The sequence below is a fragment of the Pristiophorus japonicus genome, chromosome 14 (genome assembly GCF_044704955.1).
Source record: "Pristiophorus japonicus isolate sPriJap1 chromosome 14, sPriJap1.hap1, whole genome shotgun sequence".
In the NCBI taxonomy this organism is placed as follows: Eukaryota; Metazoa; Chordata; class Chondrichthyes; family Pristiophoridae; genus Pristiophorus; species Pristiophorus japonicus.
Genome location: NC_091990.1, coordinates 103838354 through 103863725, shown reverse-complemented (window position 1 = coordinate 103863725; position 25372 = coordinate 103838354). Strand labels below are relative to the sequence as shown.

General features: G+C 48.0%; 1 pseudogene; it reads left to right on the top strand.

Annotated features, from left to right (window-relative positions):
• The first annotated feature begins 300 nt into the window (after positions 1-300).
• Positions 301-25372, top strand: part of LOC139279627 (D(4) dopamine receptor-like) — a 52046-nt pseudogene continuing 26974 nt past the window's right edge.

The following is a 25372-nucleotide window of genomic DNA, read 5'->3' as shown; positions in this document are numbered from 1 at the left end:
AGGCATAGTCATGATGAAGGTCATTGCCAGATCACATGTGTGGTGGCCTGGCATCGACTCAGATCTTGAATCATGCGTGCACCAATGCTACAGTTGCTCACAATGAGCAATGCGCCCAGGGAGGCTCCCCTGAGCCTGTGGTCATGGCCCTCCAAACCATGGTCCAGGATTCATGTGGATTATACCGGTCCTTTCCTCGGGAAAATGTTTCTCATAGTTGTGGATGCCTACTCTAAATGGATTGAATGTGTGATAATGTCATCCAGCACGTCCACAGCCACCATTGAAAACCTCAGGGTAATGTTTGTCACCCATGGCCTGCCCGACGTCCTTGTCAGTGACAGTGGACCCTGTTTCGCTAGCTCCGAGTTCAGCAAGTTCATGACCCGCAACGGCATCAAGTATGTCAGGTCTGCTCCTTTCAGGCTGCCTCTAATGGCCAAGCGGAGAGGACAGTCCCAAACGATTAAGCAGAGCCTGATGCGAGTGATGGATGGCTCCTTGCAGACCCGCTTAACTCGCGTTCTGCTCGCTTATCAGACACGACCCCGCTCGCTCACAGGGGTCCTGAACAATGTCCCAGGCCGCGATCTGATGGTGTGCCGGTTAGAGGACGATAACTATGTCATTTACACCTCGGTCTGCTCCTTCTTCCTCCCCTGCCCCATCATGCTACTCTTGTACTGTGGAATGTTTCGGGGCCTGAAACGATGGGAGAAGCCCGGAAACGCAAACTGAGACATAACTTGCACGGATTCAGGAAGATTAACGGAAAGCCCTCGGAGTCGCAGACACCTCCTTTGCTAATCGAACGGAGGCTGCCGGATGGCTGCACCTCTTCCCTAAGTCTGACTGCGATTTATCGAAACAGTGCGCCGACCAGTCGCTACAGACTGTGGGCTAGATTTTACACTTTTCTGCAGATCGACCAAAAATGGGCGGTATTTCCGGTGTGGGCGGTAAAAATGGGTTTTCAGATCGTCAGTTTGTCGCCCATTTTCAAAGCCCCGAGTCTCCATTTAAAAAATTTGGCATTACTGCGAGTGATCTGAAATGGGCGTTGGCGTTAAATCTCTCTGACCTTCTGCCGTAAAGTGTCGCCATCCTTAGCAATGACATGGCAACGCTCGATTCCCGTGATTCAGGAGGTCAAGGGTCAATATTACATGCGCATAAGAGGAGACAGATAGCGAGGGAGCTGAGAGGGAGTGAAGGTGTGCGTGGGTGTGGTGTGGCTGCTTTGGGAGGAAGGAGGGGGAGTTTCGAGCTTTAAGCAATTTGTGCCAAAAAAAATTAGCTGCTACCAGCCAGATATTTTCCCGAATTTGGTGCCTATAATGGAGGGAGAGGAGGAGGCGACACAGCATACTGTGGAGACTGACGCTGGCGAGAGCAGTGAGCTGGGAGAGGAGCACATTGGAGGAAGCAAAAGAGCGAGGAGGTTCTCGGATGAGGCAAATGCCTCTCTCCTGCAGGAGATCGAGTTACGCTGGGGTGATTTGACCCAGGGAGGGCGTGGGAAGCCCACCCCAAAGGCCTACCAGAAGATATGGACCGAGATAGCAGAGGTAGTCTCGTCGGCGACCAACGAGGTGCGTGAGAGCAACCAATGCCACAAACGATGGAACGAACTTGTGGGATCCGCAAGAGTAAATATTACATTTATTTACGTGTACTTATGTATTTATATAATTTGATTTGTAACAGTCATGACTATCAGCAGATGTGAGGTCTTTCACTTTTATCGGGAATGTTGTGCTCAAAGCCTGCAGTCACAGTATACGTCTTTAGATAAAGAATGATAATTATCATAATAATGATGATTACATCTGTCGGTTATGTGTTGTATCAGTCTCTGACAGTACCTAGCAATGATATCACACAATGATCTCATGCCGTGTCGTCCTGTTACCTTTTACAGAAGAAGCTATCGACGATGAGGTCCGTGCAGAGGCGAACGGGTGGGGGGGCCACCAGTCACCAGCGATATCACAGAGATGGAGGACCCGGTGCTCGCACTCATGGGGAAGCATCCCCCGGACAGCCATGGACGTATCTGCAGATCCTGAAGTGATGCCACGTGAGTAAATTATATACCATTGCGTGATGTAAAGTCAATAGATGCCACACCCACTCATATCCGAACAATCATATATGATAGATGATTTCTAAAATTGTCCTATAAATAATGCTGGCCTCATGAGAATCATTGCAATACAGAATGTATTGATGGTCATGAAATGTGATGTCTGTGATGATTTTGATAGCGGTGGTGCTTTTGTCGCGTATATGCTGTGTGTAGCGCTGGAATCACCTTGTGGCCATAGCACCCCCTTCTCCTCTAATAACCTCATTTGTGTTTTGTAGCTCAGCCAGCAGCATGTTCCAAGGCAAGACCACAAATGCCAGAAGGTGGGGGCACAGGGCCCGACTCTCCGGATGATCCTACATCTGGTGCTGAGGAGCTCCGATTCTCGCCCGTCAATCCGTTGGGTCTATTGTCTACGGATGAGAGCATGGACTTCGAGGAACCTGCATCACCACGCTCCAGCAGCCATTCCACCCCAAGGCCAGCTAGTGGTCCTCCGGTCATTCCTCCCTCCATTCTGGAGATACCGGGCCCAAGCACCTCGCCACAGGGCACCCCATTTGTCCCCAGGACCTTGCGGATGTTTTGTGGAGGCGGCAGATCTGGTGCAGATGAGTGCGGAGAGATGGTAAAGTTGTCCAGAAGAACTGTAAACATAGCTGACCAGAACCTAAATGTTAAGTATCAAATAACTCCACGAGGCTAAGTACGGTGAGCTAGTTCAGGCATGACCTTACTCCAGTTTATTTATTCTCAAAGCGAGGATTCAACATGGCTGCCAACATTATATACACGGCTTGCACGTGTCTGCTAGTGACCATTCGGACTCCAACAGTCGTGTCTTCCGGTGGCAGATAAAACCCAATTAACATACATAACATCATTCCCCCCCAAAGTCCTTGGTACACGTTATATTTACAAGTTGAGACGGTGCGGGGCCTTCCGCTCCCTGGTTGAACTTCTCTGTTCGAACCCAAGCTTGGTTGAGTTATTAGGACCATTGCTGCATTGCGGAGCAGTCGGTCTGACAGGACTGTCGGGGATGATAGATTCGTCTTCGTGAATGACACAAGGATCAACTGATGATTGGATGCGTGTTGGTTGGTCGATGATGATGTCATCTTCAATTTGTTCTCGGTTGTCTGTGAATCGCTGTTTAGTTTGGTCAATGTGCCTCTTGCATGTTTGTCCATTTAACAGTTTGACGACAAACATCCTGTTCCCCTTCTTAGCCAAAACCGTGCCAGCAACCCACTTTGGACCATGAACATAATTCAGGACAAACACAGGGTCATGAACATCAATGTCATGTGATACGGCCACGCGATTGTGGTACCATTGCTGCCGTTGTCTTCTGAATTCGACGTGATCATTGAGATCCAGGTACAAGGGAGAGACTGGTTTTGAGGCCTCTCTTCATTAACAGCTCGGCAGGAGGAACCCCCGGTGAGTGAGTGTAGTCTCGTCCGGTAACTGAGCAGAATGCGGGACAAGTGGGTCTGTAGGGAGCCGTGAGTCACGCGTTTTAGGCTCTGCTTAATGGTTTGGACAGCCCGCTCCGCTTGACCGTTAGACGCGGATTTGAAAGGGGCAGACCTGACATGCTTGATGCCATAAACTCGTGGAACTCCCAACGGGCGAACCACGGTCCGTTGTCGCTGACAAGGACGTCGGGCAGGCCATGGGTGGTGAACATGGCCTGGAGGCTTTCAATGGTGGCTGTGGACGTGCTGGATGACATGATTACACATTCAATCCATTTGGAGTAAGCGTTCACTACTACTAAAAACATTTTGCTTAAAAAGGGGCTGGCAAGGTCTATGTGGATCCTTGACCACGGTTTGGATGGCCATGACCCAGACCCAGCAGAGCCTCCACAGGTGCGTTACTCAGTTGCATGCAAGTGTTGCACTGATACACGCATGACTCCAAATCCGAGTCAATGCCGGGCCACCAAATATGAGACTTGGTAATGGCCTTCATCATGACAATGCCTGGGTGGGTACTGTGTAAATCTCACACAAAAGTTTCCCTGCCTTTTTTGGCATAATAATATGATTACCCCATTACAGACAATCAGACTGAGTAAACAATTCATTTTTGCGGGGGCTATAAGGCTTCATTTCATCCTGCATTTCCCTGGGAATGGCAGATCAATTTCCATTTAGGACACACCTTTTTATGTTTGACAGTACAGGTTCCTGGCTGGTCCAGGTCCTAATTTGGCGAGCCGTGACGGGTGACCCCTCACTCTCAAAATCATCCATGACCAGCAGCAAGTCCGCGGGCTGCGGCATTTCCACCCTGGTTGTGGGCAATGGTAGCAGGCTAAGCGCATCAGCACAGTTTTCAGTGCCTGGTCTGTGGCAGATGACATCATTATAAGCGAATAATGTCAGTGCCCATCTTTGGATGCGGGACAAGGCATTGCTGTTTCTACCTTTGCTCTCAGAAAACAATGAAATGAGTGGCTTGTGGTCTGTTTCAAGCTCAAAACGAAGCCCAAACAGGTATTGGTGCATATGCCTAACCCCATATACGCATGCTAAAGTCTCTTTCTCTACCGTAGTATAGGCTCTTTCAGCCTTAGACAGATTTCTGGACACGTATGCAACTGGTTGGAGTTTGCCTGATACATTGGCTTGCTGGAGCACACAACTGACCCAATATGATGAGGCGTCGCAGGCCAGCACTAACCGCTTACATGGGTCATAGGGTACCAGAAATTTATTGGAACATAGCAGGTTCTTGGCCTTCGCTAAGGCTCTGTCTTGAGATTTTCCCCAAACCCAGTCGTTACCCTTTCTCAGCAACATGTGCAAGGTGCTCTAGCAATGTGCTCAAACTAGGTAGAAAGTTACCGAAATAGTTGAGAAGACCCAGGAACGAATGCTGCTCCGTCACACTCTGGGGTCTGGGTGCATTTTTGATGGCCTCTGTCTTTGAGTCAGTAGACCTGATGCTGTCTGCTGCAATCTTTCTCCCCAGGAATTCGACTTCTGGTGCCATGAAAATGCACTTGGAGCGTTTTTGCCTGAGTCCCACTCTGTCCAGACGACATAGAACCTCTTCCAGGTTGTGCAGGTGTTCGGTGCATCGCAACCGGCGATCAGGATGTCATCTTGGAACACGACGATTCTCGGGACAGACTTCAGCAAACTCTCCATGTTTCTCTGAAATATGGCTGCCGCCGAGCGAATTCCGAAAGGGCATCTGTCATATATAAATGGTCCTTTGTGCGTGTTGATGCACGTCAGTTTTTGTGAAGATTCGACCGGCTCCTGTGTCATGTAAGCGGAGGTCCGGTCCAATTTGGTGAACGACTTCCCCCCCCCCCCCCCCGCTAGCATTGCAAACAGGTCGTCAGCCTTGGGTAACGGATACTGATCAAGACTCGGTTGATCGTTACCTTGTAGTCGCTGCAGATCGTGACCGTGCCATCACTTTTCAACACCGGGACAATTGGACTGGCCCATTCGCTGAACTCGACTGGTGATATGATTCCTTCCCATTGAAGTCTGTCCAGTTCGATCTCGACCTTCTCCCTCACCATGTACAGAACCGCTTGAGCCTTGTGATGGACAGGTCATGCATCCGGGCTTAGGTGGATCAGCACCTTGGCTCCCGTGAAGTTGCCGATGCCTGGTTCGAACAACGAGGGAAACTTACTCAGCACTTGAGCACACAAAGCGTCATCCACTGATGGTAAGGCTTTAATATCGTTCCAGTTCCATTTAATTTTCTCAAGCCAACTCCTGCCGAACAGCGTTGGGCCATTGCCTGGAATGATCCACAACGATAAATCATGCACATCTCCATCGTACGATACCGTACTGCTAATGACTGGTATGAGCTCTTTGGTGTAGGTACGCAGCTTCGCATTGATTGGGCTCAGTTTGGGTCTTTTTGCCTTAGTGTCCCACAGCTTTTCGAAAGCCCTCTGGCTCATGATTGACTGACTTGCACCCGTGTCCAATTCCAGGGATACTGGAACCCCATTTAATTTAACTTCCAGCATTATCGGAGGACTTTTGGTAAGAGAATGTACCCCGTACTCTTCTTCGTCCTGTACCTCGGGTTGAGTTGCCTGTGCCGCTTGATCCTCGCTGGATCGATCATCCTCAGCCACGTGGTGTGTTGCAGCATGCTTGCTCAGTTGTGGACACATTTGCTGAAGGTGCCCCATTGTTGCACAGCCTTTGCACACATAGTGCTTGATTCGGCATTGATGGGCCCGATGATAGCCCCCGCAATGCCAACAAGGCGAGATTTGATTCACCCCCGATGGCGGACTTTGAACACTTACAGGTCGTATGATCACGGACGAATAGGCCCTATCATGTGCAGCTCTGCCTGCCGATGATATTATTTTATGCACATTACTTGCTGGTGAGTTTCGATGCTGGGAAGATATCTGTTTCGAGTTTTCGTCCGTGGACATGCATGCCTGGGCGATCATGATGGCCCTGCTCAGGTCTAGCAATTCAGCAGCCAGTAGCTTTTGAAGGATGACCTTGTGACCAATGCCAAGCACAAAAAAGTCTCGCAGCATTTCCTCCAATGCAGCTCCGAAGTTGCACGGCCCAGCGTGACGTCTCAGGTCGGCAACAAATTCCGCCACGTCTTGGCCCTCAGAGCGATTGTGCGTTTAGAAATGATACCTCGCCATGATGATGCTTTCCTTCAGTTTAAATTGGTTCCAAACCAGCGTACACAATTCATCGTAAGTCTTATCCATTGGTCAAGTTGGTGAGAGTAGATTCTTGATAAGGCCATAAATTTTTGACCAACAAACGGTGAGGAGAACCGCCCTGCACTTAATTGTGTTATCGGTTCCTTCCAATCCGTTGGTTACGAAGTACTGGTCGAGGCGATCAGTGAAATCTTCCCAGTCTTCCCCTTCCACGAATCTCTCCAAAATTCCAACAGACATGGTTGCGTGAAAGTTCGTATTTTTAACTTGTTGCCAATTGTTAAGTATCAAATAACTACACAAGGCTAAGTACAGTGAGCTAGTTCAGGCATGACCTTACTCCAGTTTATTTATTCTCACAGTGAGGATTCAACATGGCTGCCAACATTATATACACGGCTTGCACGTATCTGCCAGTGACCATTAGGACTCTGACAGTCGCGCCCTCCGGTGGCAGGTAAAACCCAGTTAACATACATAACACTAAATGCATTGGGGGGCATATCCTGACAGCTGGCCAGCATCTCCAGCACCATGACAGAGTACGTTCCACGGATGGCGGAGGCCCTGGAGGCAATAGCCAGGAACACTCGTGGCACAGGCCTCCCAGTAGTCCCGGACTGCGGCACTTCGCCCCTTGGTTCCGCACCCCCAGAGCCAACGACAGCTGAGAGGCAGGAGCAAGATTCTGCTTCTGAATCTGAGAATGTTCCCATCTCGGTACCCCCCACTCCCGTACCCGTGTACCTACTGGCTCTGCCTTCATCCCCCCCACTGAGGCACTGCCTGAGGAGCTCTTCGGCCAGGCGGTGTGGAGCGAGGAGGGGAAGGGGTAGAGGTGAGGAGAAGAAGGGGATGGGGGGGGAAAGTGAGGTTCATGTCCGCAGGTGATGACTTTATTATATCTCCATCTCTGTGTATGCAATTTGTTGTAATGTATGTGGGGGAGGGGGCTACCCTCTACCCTCCTGGTTTGCATTTGTGTTCTGTGTTGCTGGACATGTTGACCATTTGATTAATGTCAATGGTCAAAAAAGTGGGGTCGGGGTGGGGTGGTTTTGCCCGTGATACTTATGATTTCAGACCAATGGTTGTATTAAATGTTTTTTATTCAACATAACCTTGTTGCGCATTGTCTCAGATAGCTGGACCATTACACATTGGTGATTCCTTAACATGAAAGGGTATAATTACACTTAACTTGAATCAACTCAAACTTTAACTGTCCCCAAGGTGATACCCACCATTGATGTCTGAGCTGCACACACACAGCAGTGTGTCAGCTTTGTCAATAACAGCAACGTTCTTTCAGTCAAATCGCTCATTTATGAGCTCCTGACGTAAGAGTCTTGCAGCTATGTAGCCACCAAGGGCCCGTTCTTGCGGTCTGGAGGTGGGTGTGGGCATGGTTGCATAGTCAGTCTTATTGTGTGGCCGAGTTCAGCATCCAGCCCCTCGTCCTGCTCTTCCTCTCTCTCCTCAGGTGGACCATCAATCCCCTTGCTGGCAATTCTTGTCCCCTTCTAATAGCCAGGTTGTGCAGCATGGAGCACACGACCACGAATTGAGCTATTTGCTCAGGGTTGTATTGTAGCTCCCCTTCTGAATGCTCCAGGCATTTAAAGCACTGCCTAAGCACACTAATTGTTTTCTGGACCACATTGCATGTGTGTCTTGTATCTATGCTTGGGGTTACTAGCTACCAGATGGCGCCACTGTTGGAAGTCATTGGGCTGTATGCACGTGTCCGGCCCAGGTATAAAAGGCAATGTAATGTAATCACGTTGAGCTCTAATAAAGCGGAGCCAGGTTTGTACCTGTGTTAGTTTTACAGTATTCAGTCTATCGAGTTATTACATCCATAACATTTGGCAACGAGGTAACTTAAGAACATTTGCATGCAAAAATGAGCACAATTGGAATTCTGGAGAGATTCATGCAGGGAGAGGACTGGGCAGATTTTATAGCTCGCCTGGATCAGTACTTCGTGGCAAACAAAATGGAGGAACCCAGTGACGCAGTTAGGCGCAGGGCGGTTTTCCTCACGGTTTGCGGTCCGAAAATCTATGGACTCATAAAGAATCTTCTCCAATGGACAAGGACTATGAGGAATTGTGTGCTCTGGTACATGACCATCTCAAAGCAAAAGAAAACATCATCATCTCATGATATCGATTCTACAAGCATGTTCGTTTTGAGGGCCGGATGTGTCGGAATTTGTTGCCGACCTAAGATGTCTAGCTGGACCGTGGAAGTTCAAAAATGCATTGGGAGACATGCTGCGGGGCTTCTTTGTAATCGGCATCAACCATGAGGTGATCCTGCATTAGCTGCTGGTGGTGGAGACGCTGGATTTGAGCAAGGCCATCACAATTGCACAGGCATGCATGACGACGGATAAAAACTTGAAGCAGATATCATCGAAAAATTGGAACTCGGCAAGATTGTAAACAAGATTGTATCGTTGTTTGGCAGAGCTGCATATGGCAGGGCCTACTCGACTGCATATGCGAAACCTATGGCTGCTCAAAGTCTACCAAAGGGAATGAATCCGATTTCACCGTGTTGGAGTTATGGGAGCAATCATCAGCCTCATCAGTGGCAGTTTAAACAGTACATTTGTAAAGGCTGTTCGAGACTGGGGCATCTCCAGCGCATGTATCCGCAACTGAGCAAGCGTGCTGCGACACACCACGTGGAGGATGATGACCAATATAGCGCGGATCCGGATATGCAATCTGAGATACCAGAGGAGGAAGTGTATGGACTGTATTCGTTCCTAACAAAGAGCCAACCGATAATGTTAATGTAAAACTTAACGGTGTGCTGGTACTGATAGAATTGGACACGGGTGCGAGTCAATCAATAATGAGCCAGAGGACATTCGACAAGCTGTGGGATACTAAGGCTGTGAGGCCTAAGCTGAGTCCAGTCAATGCCAACTTGTGTATGTACACTAAAGAACTCATAACGGTGATTGGCAGTGCAGTAGTCAAGGTGTCGTATGAAGGTGCAGTTCATGATTTACCGTTATGGATTGTTCCAGGCAATGGTCCAATGCTGTTGGGCAGGAATTGGCTAGAAAAAATCAAATGGAATTGGAACGATATCAAAGCACTGTCGTCGGAGGATGATACTCCATGTGCTCAAGTGCTGAGCAAGCTCCCTCGCTGTTTGAACCAGGCATCAGCAATTTCACGGGAGCCAAGGTGCAAATCCATGTGGACTCGGATGCAAGACCCGTCCATCATAAAGCTCGGGCAGTTCCATACATGATGAAATCGAACTGGATAGACTCCAGAGTGAAGGGTTTATATCACCGGTCGAATTTAACGAATGGGCCAGCCCCATTGTTCCTGTGTTGAAGAGTGATGGCACTGTCAGGATTTGTGGAGACTACAAGGTTACGATCAACCGAGTTTCGAAACAGGATCAATACCCGTTACCGAGCGCTGGTGACCTGTTTGCAACACGAGCTGGGGGGAAGTCATTCACTAAACTGGATCTGATGTTGGCCCTCATGACATAGGAGCTGGTCGAGACATCGAAGAAACTTACGTGCATCAACACTCATAAAGGACTGTTTATCTACTACAGGTGTCTTTCGGAATTCCCTCGGTTGCAGCCATATTTCAGAGGAACATGGAGAGTCTACTGAAGTCTGTCCCTAGAACCTTGGTGTTCCAAGATGGCATCTTGGTCACAGGTCGTGACACCGCCGAACATCTGAACAACCTGGAAGAGGTTGTACACCGTCTGGACAAAGTGGGACTCAGACTGAAATGTTTGAAGTGCGTATTCATGGCACCGGAAGTCGAATTCCTGGGGAGGAAAATTGCTGCTGACGGCATCAGGCCTACGGACTTGAAAACCAAGGCCATCAAAAATGCACTCAAGCCTCAGAATATGACGGAACTGCGTTCGGTCCTTGGTCTACTCAACTACTTCGGTAATTTCCTACCTAGATTGAGCACTTTATTAGAGCCACTGCACATGTTGCTAAGAAAAGGCGACAACTGGGTTTGGGGTGCGTCGCAAGATAGAGCTTTTGAGAAAGCTACTAATCTGCTTTGCTCTAACAAGCTGCTGGTACATTATGATCAGTGCAAGCATCTAGTATTGGCCTGTGATGCTTCGTCATATGGAGTTGGTTGCGTGCTCCAACAAGCTAATGAGTCGAGTAAACTACAACCTGTTGCATATGCTTCTAAAAGTTTGTCAAAGGTGGAAAGAGCCTACAGCATGGTAGAAAAAGAAGCATTAGCCTGTCTGTATGGGGTTAAAAAGATGCATCAGTATCTGTTTGGTCTTCAGTTTGAATTGGAAACAAATCACAAGCCACTCATTTCATTGTTTTCAGAAAACAAAGGTATCAATACCAATGCATCGTCCCGCATCCAGAGGTGGGCGCTGACATTATCTGCTTATGATTATGTCATTCGCCATAGACCTGGCACCGAGAATTGTGTCGATGCACTGAGGCGTCTGCCGTTGCCCACACCAGAGATGGAAACGCCACAACCTGCAGACCTACTGTTAGTTATGGATGCTTTTGAAAGTGAAGGAACCCCTGTCACGGCTCAACAAGCTAAGACCTGGACCAGCCAGGACCCGATATTATCGGTTGTGAAACGTTGTGTCCTTAGTGGTGATTGGTCTGCCATACCCAAGTAAATGGGTGATGAGACCAAACCTTACAACCGTCACAAAGACGAACTATCCATTCAGTCAGATTGTTTACTGTGGGGTAATCGTGTTGATATGCCCAAGAAAGGCAGAGAAATATTTGTACATGATCTACATAGCACTCATCCCAGTATTGTCATGATGAAAGCCATTGCCAGGTCTCATGTATGGTGGCCTGGAATTGACTCTGATCTGGAATCATGTGTGCATCAGTGCAACACTTGCGTGCAGCTAAGTAAAGCACAAGTAGAATCACCGCTGAGTCTGTGGTCGTGGCCATCTAAACCATGGTCCAGGATCCACATCGACTTTGCAGCCAACTTCCTGGGAAAGATGTTTTTAGTTGTGGTGGATGCATATTCCAAGTGGATAGAGTGTATAATCATGTCATCCAGTACATCCACAGCTACCATTGAGAGCCTTTGTGTCATGTTTGCCACTCATGGTCTGCCCGACATCGTTGTAAGTGACAACGGACCTTGCTTCACTAGTCTGGAGTTTCAAGAGTTCATGAAACTCAATGATATCAAACATGTGAGGTCAGCTCCATTCAAACCCAGCATCTAATGGTCAAGCAGAGCGTGCTGTTCAAACCATCAAGCAGAGTATGAACCGTGTAACTCAAGGTTCACTGTAGACACGCTTGTCATGCATATTGCTTAGTTATAGGACCCCACACGCTTACTGGGGTCTCCCCTGCTGAACTATTGATGAAGAGAGGTCTCAAGACCAAACCCTCTCTTGTCCACCCTGACTTGAACGATCATGTTGAATACAGACGTCAAAGTCAGCAGTGGTATCATGGTCGCGCTGCTGTGTCACGCGATATTTTTGTTAACGATCCTGTGTATGTACTAAATTATGGTCAAGGTCCCAAGTGCATCGTCAGTACTGTTACGGCCAAAGAGGGTAACAGAGTGTTTATTGTCAAGCTCAAGAATGGCAGACATGCAGGAAACATGTTGACCAGATAAAGCTGCGGCACACGGATGAAACGGAACAGTCTGAGGAAGACACAATCAGTGACCAACCAATCTACCCTCAGTCATCAGAGGACTCCGCTGTCATCAATGAACGTGGACTTTCAATCCCTGACATGGTCATTGCCACTCCCATCAGATCGGCTACGCAGCCCCCAGTCATAACAGACTCAGAACACTCGTCCAAGGCTGGAGTTGAACTGAGACGATCAACTCGGGAGCGTAAAGCTCCGGACCCTCTCAATTTGTAAAAAGACTGTTACTAATATCTTAAAGGGGAATATTGTCATGTATGTATGCTTGGGGTTACTAGTCACCAGGTGCCACCACTGTTGGAGGTCATTGGGCTGTACGCACGTGTGCGGCCCAGGTATAAAAGGCAATCCATCATGTAATGTAATCACTTTGGGCCCTAATAAAGCAGAGCCAGGTTTGTACTTGTGTTAGTTTTACAGTATTCAGTCTATCAAGTTATTACATACATAGCAGTCTGGCTCTCTGGCTCTTGTATTGCTTCTCAGCCTCGGTGTGGGTGTCACGCAGGGGGTCATCAGCCAGGTGGCTAGGCCATATCGTTTGTCACCAAGCATCCAGCATTGTCCTAACTGGTAAACATGTCAGAGACAGCGCTCTCACGCAGGATGTGAGCCTCATCGAAGCTGCCCGGACATTTCGCATTCACTGCCATAATTATCTGGTTGTAGTCGACAACTAGTTGGACCTTCAGGGAGTGAAATCCTTTTCACTCCCTGAAGGTCCTGAAAAATCTCTGGCTCCTGTGAAGGTGCCCGCATGGTGATGTGAGTACACTATATTGTTCCCTTCACCTTGGGGAACTTAGCAATAGAAACATAGAAACATAGAAAATAGGTGCAGGAGTAGAGCATTCAGCCCTTCTAGCCTGCACCGCCATTCAATGAGTTCATGGCTGAACATGCACTTCAGTACCCCATTCCTGCTTTCTCACCATACCCCTTGATCCCCCGAGTAGTAAGGACTTCATCTAACTCCCTTTTGAATATATTTAATGAATTGGCCTCAACTACTTTCTGTGGTAGGGAATTCCACAGGTTCACCACTCTCTGGGAGAAGAAGTTTCTCCTCATCTCGGTCCTAAATGGCTTACCCCTTATCCTTAGACTGTGACCCCTGGTTCTGGACTTCCCCAACATTGGGAACTTTCTTCCTGCATCTAACCTGTCTAAACCCGTCAGAATTTTAAACGTTTCTATGAGGTCCCCTCTCATTCTTCTGAACTCCAGTGAATACAAGCCCAGTTGATCCAGTCTTTCTTGATAGTTCAGTCCCACCATCCCGGGAATCAGTCTGGTGAATCTTCACTGTACTCCCTCAATAGCAAGAATTTCCTTCCTCAAGTTAGGAGACCAAAACTGTACACAATACTCCAGGTGTGGCCTCACCAAGGCCCTGTACAACTGTAGCAACACCTCCCTGCCCCTGTACTCAAATCCCAACATGCCATTTGCTTTCTTAACCGCCTGCTGTACCTGCATGCCAACCTTCAATGACTGATGTACCATGACACCCAGGTCTCGTTGCACCTCCCCTTTTCCTAATCTGTCACCATTCAGATAATAGTCTGTCTCTCTGTTTTTACCACAAAGTGGATAACCTCACATTTATCCACATTATACTTCATCTGCCATGCATTTGCCCACTCACCTAACCTATCCAAGTCACTCTGCAGCCTCATAGCATCCTCCTCGCAGCTCACACTGCCACCCAACTTAGTGTCATCCGCAAATTTGGAGATACTACATTTAATCCCCTCGTCTAAATCATTAATGTACAGTGTAAACAGCTGGGGCCCCAGCACAGAACCTTGCGGTACCCCACTAGTCACTGCCTGCCATTCTGAAAAGTACCCATTTACTCCTACTCTTTGCTTCCTGTCTGACAACCAGTTCTCAATCTACGTCAGCACACTACCTCCAATCCCATGTGCTTTAACTTTGCACATTAATCTCTTGTGTGGGACCTTGTCGAAAGCCTTCTGAAAGTCCAAATATACCACATCAACTGGTTCTCCCCTGTCCACTTTACTGGAAACATCCTCAAAAAATTCCAGAAGGTTTGTCAAGCATGATTTCCCTTTCACAAATCCATGCTGACTTGGACCTATCATGTCATCATTTTCCAAATGCACTGCTATGACATCCTTAATAATTGATTCCATCATTTTACCCACTACTGAGGTCAGGCTGTTCCATTTTCTCTCTCCCTCCTTTTTTAAAAAGTGGGGTTACATTGGCTACCCTCCACTCCATAGGAACTGATCCAGAGTCAATGGAATGTTGGAAAATGACTGTCAATGCATCCACTATTTCCAAGGCCACCTTCCTTAAGTACTCTGGGATGCAGTGCATCAGGCCCTGGGGATTTATCGGCCTTCAATCCCATCAATTTCCCCAACACAATTTCCCGATTAATAAAGATTTCCCTCAGTTCCTCCTCCTTACTAGACCCTCTGACCCCTTTTATATCCGGAAGGTTGTTGGTGTCCTCCTTAGTGAATACCGAACCAAAGTACTTGTTCAATTGGTCTGCCATTTCTTTGTTCCCCGTTATGACTTCCCCTGATTCTGACTGCAGGGGACCTACGTTTGTCTTTACTAACCTTTTTCTCTTTACATACCTATAGAAACTTTTGCAATCCGCCTTAATGTTCCCTGCAAGCTTCTTCTCGTATTCCATTTTCCCTGCCCTAATCAAACCCTTTGTCCTCCTCTGCTGAGTTCTAAATTTCTCCCAGTCCCCGGGTTCACTGCTATTTCTGGCCAATTTGTAAGCCACTTCCTTGGCTTTAATACTATCCCTGATTTCCCTTGATAGCCACGGTTGAGCCACCTTCCCTTTTTTATTTTTACGCCAGACAGGAATGTACAATTGTTGTAGTTCATCCATGCGGTCTCTAAAAGTCTGCCATTGCCCATCCACAGTCAACCCCTTAAGTATCATTCGCCAATCTATCCTAGCCAATTCACGCCTCATACCTTCAAAGTTACCCTTCTTTAAGTTCTGGACCATGGTCTCTGAATTAACTGTTTCATTCTCCATCCTAATGCAGAATTCCACCATATTATGGTCACTCTTCCCCAAGGGGCCTCGCACAATGAGATTGCTAATTAATCCTCTCTCATTACACAACAGCCAGTCGAAGATGGCCTCCCCCCTAGTTGGTTCCTCGACATATTGGTCTAGAAAACCATCCCTTATGCACTCCAGGAAATCCTCCTCCACCGTATTGCTTCCAGTTTGGTTAACCCAATCTATGTGCATATTAAAGTCACCCATTATAACTGCTGCACCTTTATTGCATTCACCCCTAATTTCCTGTTTGATGCCCTCCCCAACATCACTACTACTGTTTGGAGGTCTGTACACAACTCCCACTAACGTTTTTTGCCCTTTGGTGTTCTGCAGCTCTACCCATATAGATTCCACATCATCCAAGCTAATGTCCTTCCTAACTATTGCATTAATCTCCTCTTTAACCAGCAATGCTACCCCACCTCCTTTTCCTTTTATTCTATCCTTCCTGAATGTTGAATACCCCTGGATGTTGAGTTCCCAGCCCTGATCATCCTGGAGCCACGTCTCCGTAATCCCAATCACATCATATTTGTTAACATCTATTTGCACAGTTAATTCATCCACCTTATTGCGGATACTCCTTGCATTAAGACACAAAGCCTTCAGGCTTGTTTTTTTAACACCCTTTGTCCTTTTAGAATTTTGCTGTACAGTGGCCCTTTTTGTTCTTTGCCTTGGGTTTCTCTGCCCTCCACCTTTCCTCATCTCCTTTCTGTCTTTTGCTTTTGCCTCTTTTTTGTCTCCCTCTGTCTCCCTGCATTGGTTCCCATCCCCCTGCCATATTAGTTTAACTCCTCCCCAACAGCACTAGCAAACACTCCCCCTAGGACATTTGTTCCGGTCCTGCCCAGGTGCAGACCGTCCGGTTTGTACTGGTCCCACCTCCCCCAGAACTGGTTCCAATGCCCCAGGAATTTGAATCCCTCCCTGCTGCACCACTGCTCAAGCCACGTATTCATCTGCGCTATTCTGTGATTCCTACTCTGACTTGCACGTGGCACTGGTAGCAATCCCGAGATTACTACTTTTGGGGTCCTACTTTTTAATTTAGCTCCTAGCTCCTTAAATTCCTTTTTTTATCTATGTCGTTGGTACCAATGTGCACCACGACAACTGGCTGTTCTCCCTCCCTTTTCAGAATGTCGTGCACCCGCTCCGAGACATCCTTGATCCTTGCACCAGGGAGGCAACATACCATCCTGGAGTCTCGGTTGCGGCCGCAGAAACGCCTATCTATTCCCCTCACCATTGAATCCCCTATCACTATTGCTCTCCCACTCTTTTTCTTGCCCTTCTGTGCAACAGAGCCAGCCACGATGCCATGAACTTGGCTGCTGCTGCCCTCCCCTGATGACTCATCCCCCCCAACAGTATTCATGTGGTAGAATACTCCAGCCCTGTCAGTCTGAGCCTCTTTGGTCATAGGGAAGCTGATAAAGTCCATCCCATGAGCGTACAGAGCCTCCGTGACCTGTTTATTGCAGTGATGTGTGGCATGCTGAGACAGAGGGGAAATGTCGACCATGGAGGCCCGAAAGGAACCGAACGCGTAGAATGACAGTACCGCGGTGACCTTGACCTCGACGGACTGTGATGTCCTGAAGGTGCTGGCAGGCTGCAGATCTGCTCTGATGAGCTGGCTTTTTCACTGATCACCACTTTGTGGAAGCGCAGTCTCTGAAGGCACGTGTTCTCGAATAAGTCGAGGTAAGACCGCTTCTCCCTGTAAGTGCGGGGTGTGTATGGTCTGGACCTCCTCCTCAGTCTGGCACGTCTTAGATTGGGCACATAATGCTGTGCATTAGACGTTGTGCCATTTGCACTCTGCAGCATCTGCGGAGTAATCAATGCAGGCTGAGAAATGGCTGGCCCCATTCCAATAAAAGTATAATGCCGATTGTTCACAAGCAATAAATTTCCACACTAAAAGACATCTACAGTAAAACCCAATCATCCACAGTCTAAAAAGATGTCTGTTGAGATGGTCACTTCACCTGAGAATAACTCCAGAGTCAATCCAAACTCCCCTGAAGTTGAAGCAGCCTTTTCAATGAAGCGACCTGCGATTTAAAAAATGGTGTCCACACCGCTGTGATTCGTTCAGAACAGTTCAACTTTTTCAGAGCGGTGTTTTGGGCGAGCGATATTGTGGGCAAGATGTGTGCAAGGTGGTGAAAGCTGGGCGATATACTGGGCGTTAATTTCGGCAAATGTGATCTTTACGACAAAAGAAAGTGTGCAGTCGGTATTATTGAATCTCGGCGTTAACTACGTGCGGAAAGTAATGCTGGCCGATATTATGGGCATTGGTTTCACCCATTCTGATGATTCCGCCCCAAAAAAGTGGGCGGACGGTATTATTTTTTCCGCGTACATAGCTAAAGTAATGCTCAGCGATAAGTGTCTGAAAAATGGGCGTCAGTTTCCATTTTGTGGCTAAATGGGCAATATCTGGGCGTTACACCTCATTTCAGCGTTAAAATGGACGTTAAATGGACATTATGCATGCCAAAATAATGGAAAATCTAGCCCCGTAACTCTTTCAGAAGTCAAGTACGTTCAGTCTCCCTCAGTGATCAGAAGGAAGCGTGCAAAGATCAACGGGAGAGAACGTAAAGCAATGAAAGTGTTGCCAATGGCCGTAGGTGAGTCACTGTCCTGTCGGGCTCCACATCCATTGTATCTCGCTCTAAGTCATTACTGCATTTCATTCCATTGCTGCCTGTTTAAACTCTTATCCTCCAGCTCTGCTTGAGACCAACAGGAAATTTCAATTGGTTCCAGTGATGCATTCAAAGTATAATCTCACAGCACAGAGGGAGGCCATTCGGCCCATCGTGCCAGTGCCGGCTCTGTGAAAGAGCGATCCAATCAGTCCCACTCCCCCTGCTCTTTCCCCACAGATCTGCACATTTCTCCCCTTCAAGTATTTATCCAATTCCCTTCAGAAAGTTACTGTTGAATCTGCTCCCATCGCCCTTTCAGGCAGCGCGTTCCTGATCACAACTCATTATCTCCTCATCTCCCCCTCTGGTTCTTTTGCCAATTATCTTAAATCTGAAAATGCTGGAAATCTCAGCAGGTCAGGCAGCATTTCCAGCATTTTCTGTTTTTATTCCAGATTCCAGCATCTGCAGTATTTTGCTTTTGTATCTTCAATCTGTGCCCTCTGGTTACCGACCCTCCTGACACTAGAAATAGTTCCGACTTATTTACTCTTAACAAAACCCCTCATCATTTTGAACACCTCTATTAAATGTCTCCTAATCTTCTCTGCTCTAAGGAGAACAATCCCAGCTTCTCTGGACTGTCCACACAACTGAAGTCCCTCATCCCTGGAACCACTCTGGTATCCCCTCTGCACTCGCTCTAAGGCCTTGACATCCTTCCTGAAGTGTGGGGCCCAGAACTGCTCACAATACTCCAGCTGGGGCCAGACCAGTGATTTACTAAATGTTCCTTTAGTGCAATTACTGCTTCAATAATAGTAACATTTATTTTAACACTGTGGCCTGAATTTTCTTAATTAGCAAGCTGCAAGAAAGGGAACTGCACCATCTTGTTAATGTGAGACTCAGGATCTGGGAGGGAGATAGCACCAGATTAACACCGGCTCTGGTTGAGTCCGGTGAGAGACCCAATCATTCCTTTGTGTAAACCATTCTCGGCGAAGGTGATGGATCCCAGGGTGTGAATAGTTGACTGTTTCCCATTGAACCCCAAATGAGATCACCTTGGGCTCAATTTGCGATGTGAGCTCATCCAAAACTCTGCTGCCCCATGTCCTAACTCGCACCGAGTCCTGCTCACCTATCACCCCTTGTGCTGTCCCGTGTCCTAACTCACACCGAGTCCCGCTCACCCATCACCCCTGTGCTGCCCCGTGTCCTAACTCACACCGAGTCCTGCTCACCCATCACCCCTGTGCTGTCCCGTGTCCTAACTCACACCGAGTCCCGCTCACCCATCACCCCTGTGCTCGCTGCCGTGTCCTAACTCACACTGAGTCCTGCTCACCCATCACCCCTGTGCTGCCCCTTGTCCTAACTCACACCGAGTCCTGCTCACCCATCACCCCTGTGCTCGCTGCCGTGTCCTAACTCACACCGAGTCCTGCTCACCCATCACCCCTTGTGCTGTCCCGTGTCCTAACTCGCACCGAGTCCCGCTCATCCATCACCCCTGTGCTGCCCCGTGTCCTAACTCACACTGAGTCCCGCTCACCCATCACCCCTGTGCTCGCTGCCGTGTCCTAACTCACACCGAGTCCTGCTCACCCATCACCCCTGTGCTGCCCCGTGTCCTAACTCACACCGAGTCCTGCTCACCCACCACCCCTGTGCTCGCTGCCGTGTCCTAACTCACACCGAGTCCTGCTCACCCATCACCCCTGTGCTCGCTGCCGTGTTCTAACTCGCACCATCCCGCTCACCCATCACCCCTGTGCTCGCTGATCGTGTCCTAACTCACACCGAGTCCCGTTCACCCATCACCCCTGTGCTCGCTGATCGTGTCCTAACTCACACCGAGTCCTGCTCACCCATCACCCCTGTGCTCGCTGCCGTGTGCTAACTCGCACCAAGTCCTGCTCACCCATCACCCCTGTGCTCGCTGCCGTGTCCTAACTCGCACCAAGTGCTGCTCACCCATCACCCCTGTGCTCGCTGATCGTGTCCTAACTCACACCAAGTCCCACTCACCTATCACACCCCCTGTGCTCACTGTCCGTGTCCTAACTCGCACCGAGTCCCACTCACCTATCACCCCCGTGCTCATTGCCCCGTGTCCTAACTCGGACCGAGTCCCGATCACCCATCACCCCCTGTGCTCGCTGACCATGTCCTAACTCGCACCAAGACCCACTCACACATCACCCCTGTGCTCGCTGCCCGTGTCCTAACTCGGACCTAGTCTCGCCCACCCATCACACCCTGTGCTCACTGACCGTGTTCTAACGCACACCAAGTCCCGCTCACCCATCTGTGGAGAGAAAAGTTAACGTTTCGGGTCGATGACCCTCCCACCTGCCAACCTTTAAACTTTCACCTTCAGTCCTCTCAACTGAGAGGTCAGGCAGGCTGCAAGGTTTCAAATCAGAAGGTCGTGGGTTTAAGCCCCACTCCAGAGTTTTCAGTATACAATCCAGGCCAACACTCCCAGCGCACTACTGAGGGAGCGCCGCACTGTCGGAAGGGCAGCACTGAGGGAGCGCTGCACTGTCGGAGGGGCAGTACTGAGGGAGCGTTGCACTGTCGGAGGGGCAGTACTGAGGAGCGTTGCACTGTCGGAGGGGCAGTACTGATGGAGTGCCACACTGTTGGAGGGGCAGTACTGAGGGAGCGCTATTGTGTCAGAGGGGCAGTACTGAGGGAGCGCTGCACAGTTGGAGGGGCAGTACTGAGAGAATGCTACGCTGTCAGAGGGACAGTACTGAGGGAATGCCGCACTATCAGAGGGGCAGTACTGAGGGAGCGCTGCGCTGTCAATGGGCCTGTACGGAGGGAGCGCCGCACTGTCGGAGGGGAAGTACTGAGGGAGTACTGAGGGAGTGCTGCACTGTTGGAGAGGCAGCACTGAGGGACTTGGCGCTCCACAGTGCAGCCTGGCTGCGATTAGAACCTCAGTAGAATGAGGATGAAGCCCGAGTCCCTGGCTGTAGTTCAGATGTTGACGACTAGGCTGATCAGCGACTTCCCATGAGCACCCAATCTTCAGTCGCGTGAGATGGTCCTTCTCAGTGTCCCAAGCAGCGGGAGCCTGAGCTGGGGGATTGTCATTAATCAGCTTTCTGATCTGATTGTAAGGTTATTAGTGATTGAAAGTGGTGTTTATAAACTGAATGTTGGTTTGTGTTTGTATATTATTCTGGGCAAAGGGTTCTGAGGACAGACAGCATGATATCGAGCGGTTTATTAACCGTGAATTGCTGAACATCCGGTATCATTCTGTATTTATCTATCGAAGGACAGTGCAACTTATCTGGATCCTGCTGCATTGAGATCAGAGCCCAGCGAACCTTCCATTAACACTCAGTTCTCTCTGAAGGTGAGGAACTGTGAACCATATTAGAATTATATCTTGTTGAATGTTTATTGAGATGTCAGACTTTCAAAGTCACATCCCCAGAGACTGACGTTACCTTTAAAGTACAGAGGGGTGGGGGAGAGGATCGGATTAGTCACTGTTCTCAGCGCATGTCATCAGTCAGGGAGCAGCACAGTGTTCTGTTAGAACATAAGAATTAGGAGCAGGAGTCGGCCATTTGGGCCCTCGAGCCATTCAATAAGATCATGGCTGATCTACCTCAACTCCACTTTCCTGCACTATCTCCATATCCCTTCATTCCCTAAATATCCAAAGATCTATCGATCTCTGTCTTGAATATACTCAAAGGCTGAGCTTCCACAGCCCTCTGGGCTAGAGAATTCCAAAGATTCACCACCCTCTGAGTGAAGAAATTTCTCCTCATCTCAGTCCTAAATGGCCGACCCCTTATCCTGAGACTATGACCCCTGGTTCTAGACTCCCCAGCCAGGGGAAACATCCTCCCTGTCAAACCCTGTAAGAATGTTATATATTTCAATGCGATCACCTCTTATTCTTCTAAACTCTAGAGAATATAGGCCTAGTCTACTCAATCTCTCCTCATAGGACAATCACCCCATTCCAGAAATCAGTCTGGTGAACCTTCGTTGCACTCCCTCTATGGCAAGTATATACTTCCTTATGTAAGGATACCAAAACTGTACACAATACTCCAGGTACGGACTCACCAGGGCCCTATATAATTGCAATAAGACGTCTTTACTCTTATACTTAAATCCTCTTGTAATTAAGGCCAACATACCATTTGCTTTCCTAATTGCTAGATAGTTAGATTTATGTTACGATAGCAGATGTACAATCAGAGAATTTTCTCGGGCTCCCGCACTCCGACGCGTAAACCGGTTTCCAGCAGTGAGGAAAGTCACGCCCGGGAGACACTTGATTATAAAGGATTTCTCTCGCATCTTTCGGATGCTCAAGCAGAACTCATTCTTTAACAGGCGGATGATCGCTCACCAGATTACCGTCCAGGCCTAGGAGATGGAAAACTACCCCATAGAGATTATCAACACTATATAGTGAACCTCACATTATTGACTCCAAGTTCCCCTCCAAGTCACACACCATCCTGACTTGGAAATGTATCGGCCATTCCTTCGTCGTCGCTGGGTCAAAATCCTGGAACTCCCTCCCTAACAGCACTGTGGGAGCACCTTCACCACACGGACTGCAACAGTTGAAGAAGGTGGCTCATCGCTACCTTCTCAAGGCAATTAGGGATGGGCAATAAATGCCGGCCTTGCCAGCGCGCCCACATCCCAAGAATGAAAGGAAAAAGGGGGAAATCACAGGTCAGCGTAAATCTCAGCCACACTGCCCCAAGGTCAGCCTGATCCCTCACTTGGACACCGGAATATGGGGGACCGGAATATGCTCTCACCGATCCCAGTGTCCAGGAAATATCACATTCCACCCTCTCTCACCCACCTCAAATGTCTCTCCCGATGCTCCCGAATTTGCTGAAAATCAGCCCTCTCTGCCGCCCTGGACTGACCATTCCAGCCATTCCCCACCCTCTGAGTTAAACCTGAATCATCTCTTCACCCTCCCTCTTCTCACCCTGAGGCTCTGTCCGCATGTTGTTGGATTGTGACCACGAAACGCTTTGACATTGATCTGGTCTCTGTCTCCTTTAGGATGTTAATGCCTTCAGTAGGATTATTTCTTCTCCAGTTTCTGCAGCCTCTCCCCAGGACTCGCTGATTATCCCAGCTCTCCCTTTGCTCACTCTGTTCATCACGGCACTTCGCCAATGCCCCGACGTCTCTCCCATGGTGTGACCCCCAGAATTGACCCCTGTGCTCCAGGTGGGGTCGAACCAGTGCTCCCGACAAATTCAGAGTGACTTTGTGAGACCTGAGCCCCTCGGGTGTAGTGCCAGAGGACTGGCAGATTGCTAACGCAATGCCTATATTTAAGAAGAGAGATAGAACATGTCCAGGGAATTATAGACCAGTCAGTTTAACATTAGTGGTAGGAAAAATAATGGAATCCCTACTAAAGGAGAAAATAGAGGAACATCTAGAAACCAAAAATATAATAACAAATAGTCAGCATGGCTTTCAAAAGAGAAAGTCTTGCTTGACCAAACTCATTGAATTTTTTGAAGAGGTAAGAGAGAGAGTAGACAAGGGTGATGCAGTAGATGTAATTGATCTAGATTTTCAAAAGGCCTTCGATAATGTATCCCATAATACACTGATGATCAGGGTCAGGGAATGCAGAGTCAGGGGATAAGTAGCAGAATGGATAACTAGCTGGCTTCAAGGCAGAAAGCAGAGAGTCGGAGTAAAGGGTAGCTAGTCACAGTAGCAGAAGGTGGGTAGTGGTGTTCCACAAGGATCAGTGCTGGGACCACTGTTGTTTGCAATTTACATTAACGGTTTAGACTTCGGAACCAAAAACACAATTTCTAAATTTGCAAATGCCACAAAACTGGGGGGATAGTCAGCACTGAGGAAGACTGCAACAAATTACAGGAAGACATTAATAAACTTGCAGATTGGGCATATCATTGGCAAATGAGTTCAACACAGATAAGTGTGAGGCATTACATTTTGGTAGGAAAAATAGGGAGGTCACTTATTACTTAGAGGGTGAGAGTCTGGGTGGGGTAGAGGAACAAAGGGATCTCAGAGTACAAATACACAAGTCACTAAAAGTTGTAATACAGGTTAGCAAGGCCATAAAAAGCAAACCAAGCACTATGATTTATTTCTAGTGGTATCAGATTGAAAAGTAGGGAAGTTATGCTAAACCTGTATCGAACCTTGGTTAGACCACATTTAGAGCAATGCGTACAGTATTTGCCATTTGGGAATAATAGGCAGAAAGGAACAGGAGGTGGGGTAGCTCTGTTAATAAAGGATGAGATCAGTGCAGCAGTGAGAAATGATATTGGCTCAGAAGATCAAGATGTAGAATCAGTTTGGGTGGAGATAAGGAATAATAAGGGAAAGAAGTCACTGGTGGGCATAGTCAATAGGCCCCCTAACAGTAGCTACACTGTTAGACAGAGTATAAATCAAGAAATAATGGAGGCTTGCAATAAAGGTACAGCAATAACCATGGGCGATCATAATCTTCATATTGATTGGACAAATCAAATTGGCAAAGGTAGCCTTGAGGAAGAGTTCATAGAGTGTATGCAGTGTTGAATCAACCAGGGAGCAGATTATTTTAGATCTGGTAATGTGTGATGAGACTGGATTAATCAATGATCTCCTAGTAAAGGATCCTCTTGGGAAGAGTGATCATAACAAGGTAGAATTTTAAATTCAGTCTGATGGTGAGAAAGGTAGGTCTCAAACTAGTGTCTTGAACTTAAATAAAGGCAATTACAAAGCTATGAAGGCACAGTGGACTGGGAAAATAGATTGAATGTTTAGACAGTGGATAAGCAGTGGCAAACATTTAAGGAGATATTTCACAACTCTCAGCAAAGATATATTCTGCAGAGAAAGAAAGACTCTAAGAGAAGGAGGAACTATCCCTGGCTAACTGAGGAAGTAAAGGATGGGATAAAATTGAAAACAAAGGCATACAATGTTGCGAAGAATAGTGGAAGGCCAGAGGATTGGGAAATTTTTAGAAACCAGCAAAGGACTAAAAAAATAATAAAAGAGATAGAAGATAATTTATGAGAGTAAATTGGCAAGAAATATAAAAACAGACAGGAAGAGCTTCTACAGGTATATAAACAGG